Below are 12,250 nucleotides of genomic sequence, written 5' to 3' on the forward strand. Positions count from 1 at the left end.
GTTCTGCGGATTCCTTGAATATTTATTTTGCCCTCTGGTTCTAGAATCTCAGGGCAGTTTTCCTTGATAATTTCATGGAAGATGATGTCTAGGCTCTTCTTTTGATCATGGTTTTCAGGTAGTCCCAGAATTTTTACATTGTCTCTCCTGATTCTATTTTCCATGTCAGTTGTTTTTCCAATAAGATATTTCACATTATCTTCCATTTTTCGAATCTGCACACTATGTTCTGTGATATCTGTCTTTCTCATAAAGTCCTTAGCGTCCATCTGTACCATTCCAGTTTTGAAAGATCTATTTTCTTCAGTGAGCTTTTGAATCTCCTTTTCCGTTTGGTTAATTCTGCTTTTGAAAGCATTCTTCTCCTCATTGGCCCCTTGCACCTCCCTTGCCAACTGAGTTAGGCTAGTTCTCAAGGTGCCAATTTCTTCAAGATTTTTTTGGTTCTCCTTTAGCAGGGAGCTGATCTGCTTTTCATGCTTCTCTTTCATCCCTCTCATTTCTCTTCCCAGTCTTTCCTCCACCTCTCTAACTTGATTTTCAAAATTCCTCTTGAGCTCTTCCATGGCCCGAGCCCATTGGGTGGGCTGGGACACAGAATCCTCGATTTCTGTGTCTTTGCCTGATGGCAAGCATTGTTCCTCCCCATCAGAAAGGAAGGGAGGAAGTGTCTTTTCTCCGAGAAAGTACCCTTCAATAGTGTTATCTCTTTTCCCTTTTCTGGGCATTCTCCCCAGCCAGTGACCTGACCTCTGAATGTTCTCCTCACACCCTCCTCGCCTCCTGGTCCTCCCAGCCAGCGTTTGGGAACTGAGATTCAAATGCTGCTTCCCGCCTTAGGATTTTTGGCGGGGGCAGGGCTGCTATTCAGTGTGAGAATTAAGTTCAGGTGGTCAGGGGCAGGGCCGCCTCTCTGGCTCAGTTCCCTCTGGGGGTTTATGCACAGACCTTCCACAATGGATCCAGGCTCCCGCCCATTTGGGGAGCCCCTGTCTGCAGCCGCCTCTCAGCTTCTATCTCCTGGGGGGGCCCGAGCCATGGGGGCACCCCACTCCCCTCTCGACCCGCCAAAGACACTCTCTCACCTACCCCCGTCAGTCACCTGTTGGTGGGGGGGCTTGTGCTGCCGCTGAAGATCCCGTCCCTGAAGCCTGCTTGGATTTGTACCTCTCGGTGCCGCGGCCGCGACAGGTCTGGGCTGGGCTCCGCGTCTGCAGCACGACGGACCTTTTGCGAGAGGTTTGCAGGTCCCTCTGTGGGTGGAGGGACCCGCGTGGCCGCTGGAGATCCCATCCCTGTAGCCCGCTCGGATCTTTTCCTCATGGTGTCGCTGCCACGGCAGGGCTGCCCTCTGCTCCCCGTCCCGGCGCCCAGTCCAAGGCGCGAAGGACCCCCTGCGAGAGGTTTGGAGGTCTCTCCAGAATAGAAATCTCCCTCGCTCCAATATTCTGTGGTCTCTGGGTGCAGAATTCGCCCTGGGTTGGTCCCCTCTAGCCGTTCTGTGGTTTGTGGGTTCGGAGCTGTGTGTATGTGTGTCTTTCTACTTCGCCATCTTGGCTCCGCGCCTCCTCGATAATTTCTTGAAAGATGATGTCTAGCCTCTTTTTTTGATCATGACTTTCAGGTAGTCCCATAATTTTTAATTGTCTCTCCTGGATCTATTTTCCAGGTCAGTTGTTTTTCCAATGAGATATTTCACATTGCCTGCTATTTTTTCGTTCCTTTGGTTTTGTGTTATGATTTTTTGATTTTTCATAAAGTCATTTTCTCCATTCTTATCTTTAAGGAATTAATCTCTTCAGTGAGCTTTTGGACTTCTTTTTCCATCTGGAAGTTGACTCATTATTCATGATTTTCTTGCATTACACTCATTTTTCTTCCCAATTTTTGCACTACTTCTCTTACTTGATTTTCAAAATCCTTTTTGAGCTCCTCTGTGGCCTGAGATCAATTAATATTTTTCTTAAAGGCTTTAGATGGAGGAGCTTTGATTTTCTTGTCTTTGGTTTGTATGCTTTGGTCTTCCTTGTCACCAAAGTAAGATTCCACAGTCTGATTCTTTTTCTGGTTTTTGTTAATTTTCCCCAATGTTTCCTTCACTTTTGAGCTCTTTGTCAAGGTACTTTTCTGCTTCCACTGGGGGTGGAGGTGTACTGTCAGCTTCTGAATCCCCCCACAATCCATAGGTCTAGAGTTTCAGAAACAGTTGCTGCTTCTGCCTCTGTTCCTTCTGTTGTTGCTGAGGGCTCCTCCTCTGCAGACTCCTCCACCCCCTCTGTTGCCCTGGGTCTGGGAATTGATCACTGTCCTCTCTCACACAGGTCCCACAAGTTTTTTTCCACTGACCTTACAATTTGTCCTCAGTGTTTTGGGGTCAGGAAATCTGGATATTGCCTCAGGTGCCTGAGATTCAGTCCCCCGAAGGCCTGCTTACAACCCATCTGTGCCAGCGCAGCCCACACTAGACTGTACTCTACTCCCAGAACAGCAATAGATATTTTCTGTCCACTTTCCAGGCTGTCTTGCGCTGAGTATTTGCTTCACTTCATCATTCTATGGGTTCTTCAGCTCCAGAATTTGTATTTAGCTGGGATTGTTGACAGAGCACTAACCTACTTATTACCTCTTGAAGTAGGGCTTATTCTTGACAACATAAAAAAGCAACATTTAGCCCAATGAGAATCATGCCTACATGTAAACAAAGACCAGTAGACCCAATACTGCCGGTGTTTTTCATATGAGTGTTAGATTTTGTTGAGACTTTTCAGCATCTATGATATAACCAAAAGGTTTTTTAAATTTTATTTTATTTTAACACAATTTATTATGCTTATTACCTTCCTTATGTTGAACCAACACTGTACTCTTGGTACAAATCTAACCTGGTCTTCTGACTTTATTGAAGTAAGGCACATCTGCACAACATATGGCCTGCAAGCCATTTGCAGCAAACTGAAAGTTTTGGACTGTCCATGAAAAATGCAGGGTTACCTCTGCCCTCTTTCTTCTTTTTGTCATGTTACCAGTGGCAACGAACCGTTGTCAGTCTGTCTCTAGTCAAACCTATCTGCAGTCTAAAGAAGTTTAACCTATTCTAATTTTTGCCATTACCTACTGTCAGGTTGTGCAGGTCTGATATAAGGAATTCCTGACAAGGAATCACCCTCTCCCAAAGCATATTGACATCTTCTCTATGACTTAGAGACTTAAAAATTAGAGTAGGAAATAAATTCGGGGCAGCTAGGTGGTAGCTAGAGTACATGACTTAGAATCAGGAAGATTCATCTTTCTGCGTGCAAAACTGGCCTCAGGTAAGATCTGCTTACCTGGACAAGTCAGTTTGCCCAGTTTACCTCAGTATCCCCATCTGTAAAGTTAACTAGAGAATGAAATGGCAAATCACTCCAGTATCTTTGCCATGAAAAGTCCAAATGGGGTCACGAAGAGTCAAACACAACTGAACAATGACTGAACAACAACAAAATCAATAAAAATAAATTGAGTGACAAATTAATTTTCTTCATGTAACAGTAAGCATCCCAACACACAATTGGGGGCCTGCTATCACGGGTTCTTAGACCTGCATTCACAAAAGGAAAGACAACTTTTGAGATGGTTATAATAACTTTGATCAAGCACATATATCATTCCTTTTACCAAATACATACATCATTCATCTAGTTCAGGGGGAGTCAACACCCTGAATCTCAAAGCAAATACAAAGAAAGTAAAGTCAACAGACATGGTTCCTCTATCTGACCATAATTCAACAGACAGGGACAACTGTCTGACCATACCAGAGAGGGAAACAGGACATCTGAGTTCTCAAAGCCAGGGGGTTCCTTAGTGACTTCCCAGAGTCCTCATCTGGCACTCAAACCTTCTTACCAAAACTAAGCTCCAAAGGAAAAATTCAACTCAAGGTTTTTATACTTTTTTTTTTAGAGCCAGAGGGCATCACAACCCTTTGACTCAGTCACTCAAAAGAACACTTGTGACCCTTCTACAAAGGGCCATCAATGATTGGAAAAGATCTTTAATCACGTTAAAATAATCAACAATACAAATACATACACTGTTTCTAGTTAAAGAAACTCTTGTTTCTGTACTTTACTCCTTGTGAAGACTCTTGATTGATAAAGGCAAGATTCAATCAGAGGCATTTGATTATCCTAAAACAAAAACAGCAAAAGTTTCTATTTTGATTGCCATCACATTCCCCTATGAAGCATCCTCCTTATCCTGGAACTTCACTCCATTTCTATGCCTCTCTCACTCCCCCCCATAGAAGCACAATTTTTAAGGAAAGTAAACAGGGCACTCATGTTTTCTTTATTCTCTGGACACCATTCACAACTCTCTAGACTTTCTCCACCATGCCTTCAAGGTAAATCTTCTCAACTTTCTTTGAAACACCCCTTTTACCATTTGTTACAGAAAAGTAGCTCTCCATTACATTCATATACAATAGTTTATTTAGGTATTCATTCCCCTTTTAATGAACTCTCAGTTTCCAATTCTTTATCTCCACTAAAAAAGAGTTGCTATTAATATTTTTGCACATATGAGACCTTTTCCCTTTTTGAAAAAATCTCTTTGGAGTATATGAATGATAGTAGTGCTATTGTTTCAGAGTGTATTCACAGTTCATTAACCTTTTGGGCATACTTCCAAATTGTGTTCCAGAGAGTCTATACAATTCAACCAATTACAGTTGTCTTTTCTCTTTTTTATCATCTTTACCAACCTAACGGGTGTGATGTAGAATCATTGTTGCTCTAATTTGCATGTGTCTAGTAGTGATTTGGAGCATTTTTATATGTTTATTTATAGTTTAGGTTTCTTTCTTTGAGAACTACTTGTTCATATTCTTTGACAAGCTATCATCTAGGGAATGGTTTATGCTTGTAAATTTAAAGCAGTTCCTTACATATTTTGAAGACAAGACCCTTACAGAATTTTTTGCAAATTCCCAGTTAATTGCTTCCATCTAATCTTAGCTGCATTGGTTTTGTTTGTGCAAAAACTTATTACAATTTTATATGATCCAAATTGTCTATTTTATGTTTTGTAATCTTCCCCATAACTTTTTTAGTTCTAAACTCTTTCCCTATTTATAGTCACACATTTAGTAAGTATCTGAGGCCAGATTTGAACTCAGGTCTTTCAGACGTCACCAACAAGGGATCAGAAAAGAAAGATGGACAGGGGAGAGTCTAGATTTGGAATCAAGGTGGACTTCCTCACATACTAACAGTGTAACACTGGCTAATTTATTGCATTATGCTGAGCCTCAGTTTTCTAACCAATAAAACAAGGGGATTGGATTCAATGACCATTAAGTTCCTTCCATCTCAAAATAAATTATTTTCTGATAAGTAATTGAAGTAGATTACTCATCATAACAGGTCCAAATTCTCATTTACATGCCCCTATGTGATACAGAATGTCCACTATCCTGATTTTCGTAAGTAAAACTTATTTCACTCAAGTTGTACACCACCCAATGACTTACAGCATGCATGGGGGAAAAAGCCCAAGTGTTTACATCTGCTTAGCCTGCATTTTAATCATCAAATTGTCCTGTAATCAGTCTCAGACTGTCACCATGGTAAAGCAGGCAATGTTCACTCAGCCATTGCAATCAGTCCCTGAGAGCCAGTCACATGTAGTATTCCAGCATGTAGCAATATTTTTTAAAAATTACGTATCAAGATGGATGAGGGCTTGTTGAGGGAGAGATGAAATAACTGTCTGCACAGACCTGGCAAAATGCTAGAATTCACTCTTTCACTACCTCCTTCACCATTTTTACAATTTGACCCAGAAACCATGCCATGATGCTGCCCTCTAGAAACAAGCCAGCAGAAAGAATGTGGCTGACACACAACAACCTGGTTCTGAAAAACTCTAGCCATCAAAGTGGCCACTGTATGTAGATCATATTGGAAAGACAGGAGAAAGCAAAACAAAGGCTTAGTCCCCATGGCAATTATCTTTCACACATAGAATCATATATAAACCAATTTTCAATGGAAGTAGAGTGAAGTGATGGTATAGATAATCTCCCAATAATTTCTGTCCAATTTTGAGTATCATTTGATTGGGAGTAGGAAAGAGGAAGATTATTCTCTTCTTATGCTTTGTTCAAGCTGAAAGTAAAACTCTTTTGCCATCCCTAAGTGCTTATTTTCTTATAACTAAAAGCATGAAAAAGTGCCCCAAAGTGTCAGAGAACATTGATTATTTTCTTGGGATTAGAAGATTTTTGTTGTTCAGTAGTTTTCAGTCATGTCTGACTGTTTGCGATCTTATTTGGAGTTTTTTTGGCAGAGATACTGGAGTCATTTGCTATTTCCTTTTCCAGAAACAGGGTTAAGTGACTTGCCCAGGGTCACACAGTGGCAATTTTCTGAAGCCGCATTTGAACTCAGAAAGATGAGTCTTCCTGACTCAGGCCCAGCACTTTATTTACTGCACCACTGTAATGGAAAGGGAATTTGAAGATCTTCCCTGACCCTTAATAGGTCCATGTGACCTTCTTTGAGCGAGCTTGAGTCACATGAAGGCCATGGTGGGAGGAGCTTCCCAAAGGTGTGGAGCAGGAAGGGCAGAGCTAAGAGAGAACAAGGCAGAACTAAGGCAGAGCAGAAAGCATGAGTGAGTGAGGGAGTGGTTTTGTCTAAGGGAACTTCTTTGTGGGGATGTCTGATGGAGGGAAGGTTTGGGGATGGTCATACTCTCTGTATTGATAAATGTCAATTTATCAATTTATATTTTGTGAATTTACCATGAAAATATGTATGCATACCCATAGCAGCTGCTGTGGGTATCACATTAGTGTTACAACCATTTAGCTGTCCTTATTAAAAAGTTGCTTTATATAAATCATGAGAGGAGAAGGCATATCGAGTTAATTGAGTATAATAATAATTACTTTGATGGATTACCTACTCTATAAACTGCAAGGGACCTCAAAGACCATCTAGTACAAATTCTTCCTTTTATAGTAGAGAAAATGGAGGTCCTGTAAAGCCGAGTGACTTAATCCAAAGCTTTTGTTATCTGTTGTTATCATGATATCTTCATGACCCCAGTTCTGAGTTTTCTTGGCAAAGATACTGCAGTAGTTTATCATTTCCTTCTCCAGCCCATTTTACATATGAGGTAACTAAGGCAAACATGGTTAAGTGACTTGCCCAGGATCACACAGCTAGTAAGTTTATGAGGCCAGATTTCATTTCATGATGATGTATCTCTCTGATTCTAAGTCCAGTGCTCTATGCACTGAGCCTCCTCACTACTGAGGTTAAATAGGTAATAAACAACAGAATCAGAATTTGAACCCAGGTCTTCTGATTCCAAGGCTCATTTCTAAACCAGGCTGCCTTATGTAGGTACATCCTCTCTTGGTACAGATTTTAACTCTTCCATGGATGTTAAGTAGGTAGCAGAGTTTAGATCTGAACCTGGGCCATTCACTCCAATTCCACTGCTTTTTTTCCTGTATCATCCTACTTTCTCATCTATCTATGGTGTCATTGTTGTGGCTCCTGATGCAAATGATCATATCTCATCCATTCCTCCCCATCCTATGTAATTCTTGTCCATGTCTTTCCTTAAATCCTTTATAAAAACTCTTCCCAATGAATTGGAGACTTTCCCCTTTCTGCTTTTAATACTTCATGCATACCCTCTGTTATTTCCTCACCCCTGCTACATGACTGGCCCAGCTCCATTTCTGATCATATATGCCCTTATTCCTCATAAGTCTTAATACTGTAACCAATACCCATAACTATCAAATGTTTTTACATTGGCCTTTAAATCACCTGTGATTTTGATTCAATAATAATTAAGCTGTGATTAAAACAAATAGCCCCAAATAACTTTAGTTCAGGGCAAGCAATTAGGTAACCAATGAAAATATGCCAGTTCAATTCAGCAATCATTCATTAACAGAAGAACTTCAATTTAAGAATAATTAGGAAGGCCAAGCTGAATTCAGTCAATGGAGTGCTATCCCTTTTTATCCATAACCCCAAGAAAAAAGAGATAATGGAATGAAATTTTTATTTCAGCATAATATTTAAAAGGGATAGCTACGTGGTACAACACATAGAGTGCCTAGAGTCAAGAGGACCTGAGGTCCATTCCAGCTTCAGACAGTTACTAACTATGTGGCCCTGGACAACTCATTTCACCCTTCCAAACTCAGACTTGCCTAAGTAAGCAGATGTATTCACTGCCATGTGCATGTAGACACTGTAACTACTGTTAGGAAAAGGAAGAAAAGAATAATTCCCTTACCCTCAGAAAGTCTAAGGGGAAGCTGAAAGAGTCCTAAGTAACTTGTTAAAAAGAGAGATAGAAGGAAACAGGTGATGACCTTGTCTTCTTCTTAGCTTTTTGAGTGGGCAGCAATTCTTGGCTAAGTCAATAATCTTTCTTGTCACAGCACCACCACTACCCCTCTAAATCACAGCGGTTGTGGGGTCAACTAGGAATCAATGATAATGCATTTACAGATGAACCACACACACACACACACACACGCACACACACACACACACACACACACACACACACACAAACCTGGAGGAAAAGTGGGCACTCCCAATTAGGGAATAACTGAATAATTTTTAGTGTACAGATACAATGCAACATTATTGTAAGAAATGATAAATATGAAGAATTCAGAGACACTTAAGAAGGTTTTTTAATTAGTGATGTAAAGCAGGCAGAACTGACAGAACAATTTATCCAATGACGACAATTTAATAAAAGAAGTAACATGGAAAGGCTCTGAAACTCAAATCTATGCAGTGATCAACTTGGATTACAGATGTTGAAGCAAGCTTCTCCTTCTTGACAGAAAGATGACAGAATGAGGCATACATTTTCATATCTGGTCCGTGTTTTGGTATGCTATTGGGGAAGGGAAATATTTAGGATATAACAGTGATCTTTTTCTTAGGAGGGTATAAATAAAACTTTTTTTAAGGATATCATACTCTTAAGGAAAAATAAACAGAAAATTACTTTTAAAAATCTTTAAGTTAGAAAAGATCTTAGAGGTCATCTGCTCCAACTTCTCACCCAACAGAGGATTGTTCCCCACAATGTCCCTAACAACCTGTCTTTGAATAATTCCAGTAACTGGAAGCTCACTAATTCTAGTCTACCTGCATCATTTGGGGTTGATTTGCCAAGGGTCACATAGCTAATAAGTGTCTGAGACTAGATTTTAACTCAGGTCCTCCTAACTCCAGAGGCAATGAATCCACTGTGCTATCTAGTTGCCCCTGCCCATACCAGTTTTAGATATCTTCAATTGTTATAAAGTTCTTTACTTGGAAGCAGGATCTTATATGATCCTATCCTTTCCCCTTCCCCACCATCATTTACACCTTAGTCTTAGTTTGCTTTCCTGAGTTACTCAGTATAAATCTAATCAAATCTCATAGACTTTTTATTAAGTGCCTACTATATTCAAGAACTGTACTTGGGATGAGTCAAAATGCAAAGTCCCTACCCTCAAGGAGCTTACATTCTACCGGAAAAGATGTGACATGCAAACAAATAAGTATGTACATCATATTTTGAGGAGACAGTGGAGAGAGCACTCACAATTGGTGAGATCAGAAAGGCTTCCATGCCTGACTCATCTTCTACTTGCCAGACCTTCAGATATTGGAAAGCAACCATCATATTCTCCTAAAGTTATCTCTGTTCCAAGCCAAATACTCTTAGTTATTTTAACCATTTCCAATACAGTATGATTTTCAGACATGTATCTTGGTGGTCCTTTGGAGACATTTCATCTTATAATTGCCCCTCTTAAAATCTGGTTTCCATAAGGTATTCTTCCTTCAGTTTGTAATTATCTTTTAAAACTAAGAAGACAAATACTTGTTTATAGGCTATCAGTGTATACTTATCTTGTTCTCTTGGAGAATGGTGTTAGAATACCTAGTACTCAGTGGGCAGGAGATAAACTTTTGTATTAAGCAGAATGCCAAATTTCTTTCCTTGGAAGTTATTCACGGTATTCATTCCCACTAATCAGTGACTGCAATAAATTCATAATTGAGAAGTGTGTTTTGGTCTTTGCCATAAGCCCATTCTTTAGCAGTGATTAGAGTCAAAGTGGTGGGGGATTTTCCTTTCTAAGGATCAAGCTCTTTAACTGCCTGAATCATGTTGAAGTGTAGGTGGATTTAACAAGTTTCTCAGGAAACGTATGCAAGCTATTTTATTATATATGATTATATAAATGGGGTAAGAGAAACTTGTTCCTGTTTGTGTATTCTCCTGATCATTAAGTTTAAGATTTATAAGAAATGAATTGGATAAAAGATGTGAAGGATGATTATCCACATGTCTGATTTTCAGCTACTCATGTTTGCTCTTTTCTACTTACCTTCCAACGAAACTCCAAACACTAGAATTCTTCTCTCTAAAAAATGGGGAAAAAAAACTGTTTGATTAACCCAAGGACCCCAGATTCTGGGATAAGAGCTCACTGTTTGACAAAAACTGCTGGGAAAACTGGATAATAGTGTGGCAGAAACTGGGTATAGACTAAGGCCTGACACCATATACAAGAATAAAGACCAAATGGGTACATGATTTAGGTACAAAGGCTGATACTTTAAACAAATTAGGGGAGAAAGGGATAATGTATTTGTCAGATTTATGGAGAAAGGAAAAATTTATGAAAGAAGAGATAGAGAACATTATGAAGTGCAAAATGGATAATTTTGAATATATTAAATTGAAAAATTCTTGCACAAAGTCAATGCAAGCAAGATTAGAAGGGATGTAGAAAACTAGGAAAGAATTTTTACAACTAATTTCTCTGATAAAGGCCTCATTTCTAAAATATGTAGAGAACTAAAATATATAAAGAAATTTGCAAGTACACAAATCATTCCCCAGTTGATAAATGGTCAATGGATATGAAGAGTTTTCAGAGGAAGAAATTGAAAATATCTCTGGTTGGATGTTGTTCTTCATTTTCAAAGAGGACCAAAATGACCATGATAAAGTAAAGTTTCAGTGTGTCCAACTGTGACTGATCAAACTAATATGAGCTCAGAATGCTCTACCACAGGTTGGGTACAGATAGTCTTTATGAATTTTTGGGGTGGATGTTCCAAATTTGAACATCCTACATTTACTTTGTGCTGTCTCAATTCTGCTTTGCTCATAGAGCACAGTACCTTTTCTAATGAGGGCATACTGTGCTGAGCAGTCCTTTGCCAGTGTCTCCCATATTGCACAGTCAAATTCAAAGTTCTTCAGAGAGACCTTGAGAGTGTCCTTGTACTGCTTTTTCTGACCTTCGTGTGATAACCTGCCCCATGTGGGTTCTCCATAAAAGTATTTTTGGCAGACACATATTTTGCATTCTAACAAAGTGGCCAGCCCATTGGAGTTGTGCTCTTTGAAGCATAGTTTGAATGCTTGGCGGTTCAGCTTGAGCAAGGACTTCAGTGTCTGGTACCTTATCCTGCCAGGTGATCCTCAGAATCTTCCTAAAACAGTTCAAATGGAAGCCATTCAGTTTCCTGGCTTGGCACTGGTAGACTGTCCATATTTCACAAGCATACAATAATCAGGTCAGCACAATGGCTCTGTAGACCTTCAGTTTGGTAGTCAGTCTAATAGTTCTTCTCTCCAAAACTTTTTGCGGATCCTCCTAAACACTGAGCTAGCTCTGGCAATGTGTGCATCAACCTCGTTGTCAATGTGTACATCCCTGGAAATTACACTACCAAGGTAAGTGAACTTATCCACAGCATTCATAAATCCATTTTTTATAACCGGTGATTCCATGTACGAATGGTGTGGTGATGGCTGATGGAGCACTTGTGTTTTCTTAGTGTTAGTTATTAGTCCAAAATTAGCACAGGCAGCAGAGAATTGTTCTATACTTTGTTGCATCTCAGCTTCAGAGGCTACATTGAGTGCACAATCATCTGCAAACAGAAAATCATGCACCAATACTCCCTCCACTTTGGTCTTAGCTTGTAGCCTTTTGAAATTGAAGAACTTACCATCAATATGGTAGTTGACCTTGATGCCATGTTCATCCTCTTTGAAAGCATTTGACACCATGGCTGAAAACATGATAAGAAGCATGGGAGCAAATACACAGTCTTATTTCACTGCATTGGTGACTTGGAAGGCACGAGAGCATTGTCCAACTATCCAAAACACAGGTAAACATGCCATCATGAAATTG

At 39.9% G+C, this 12,250-nt stretch overlaps 1 long non-coding RNA gene across 1 annotated transcript in view; it reads right to left on the bottom strand.

Annotated features, from left to right (window-relative positions):
* Positions 1 to 8,714: 8,714 nt before the first annotated feature.
* Positions 8,715 to 12,250, bottom strand: part of LOC140497301 (uncharacterized) — a 139,967-nt gene continuing 136,431 nt past the window's right edge. Inside the window, exons 3-4 of the long non-coding RNA XR_011964603.1 lie at positions 10,424 to 10,459; positions 8,715 to 8,928 (exon numbers count right to left, since the gene is read on the bottom strand). This is a non-coding gene — a long non-coding RNA (uncharacterized lncRNA). The remainder of the gene's footprint in view (positions 8,929 to 10,423; positions 10,460 to 12,250) is intronic.

The sequence above is a fragment of the Notamacropus eugenii genome, chromosome 3 (assembly GCF_028372415.1).
Source record: "Notamacropus eugenii isolate mMacEug1 chromosome 3, mMacEug1.pri_v2, whole genome shotgun sequence".
Taxonomy (NCBI): Eukaryota; Metazoa; Chordata; class Mammalia; order Diprotodontia; family Macropodidae; genus Notamacropus; species Notamacropus eugenii.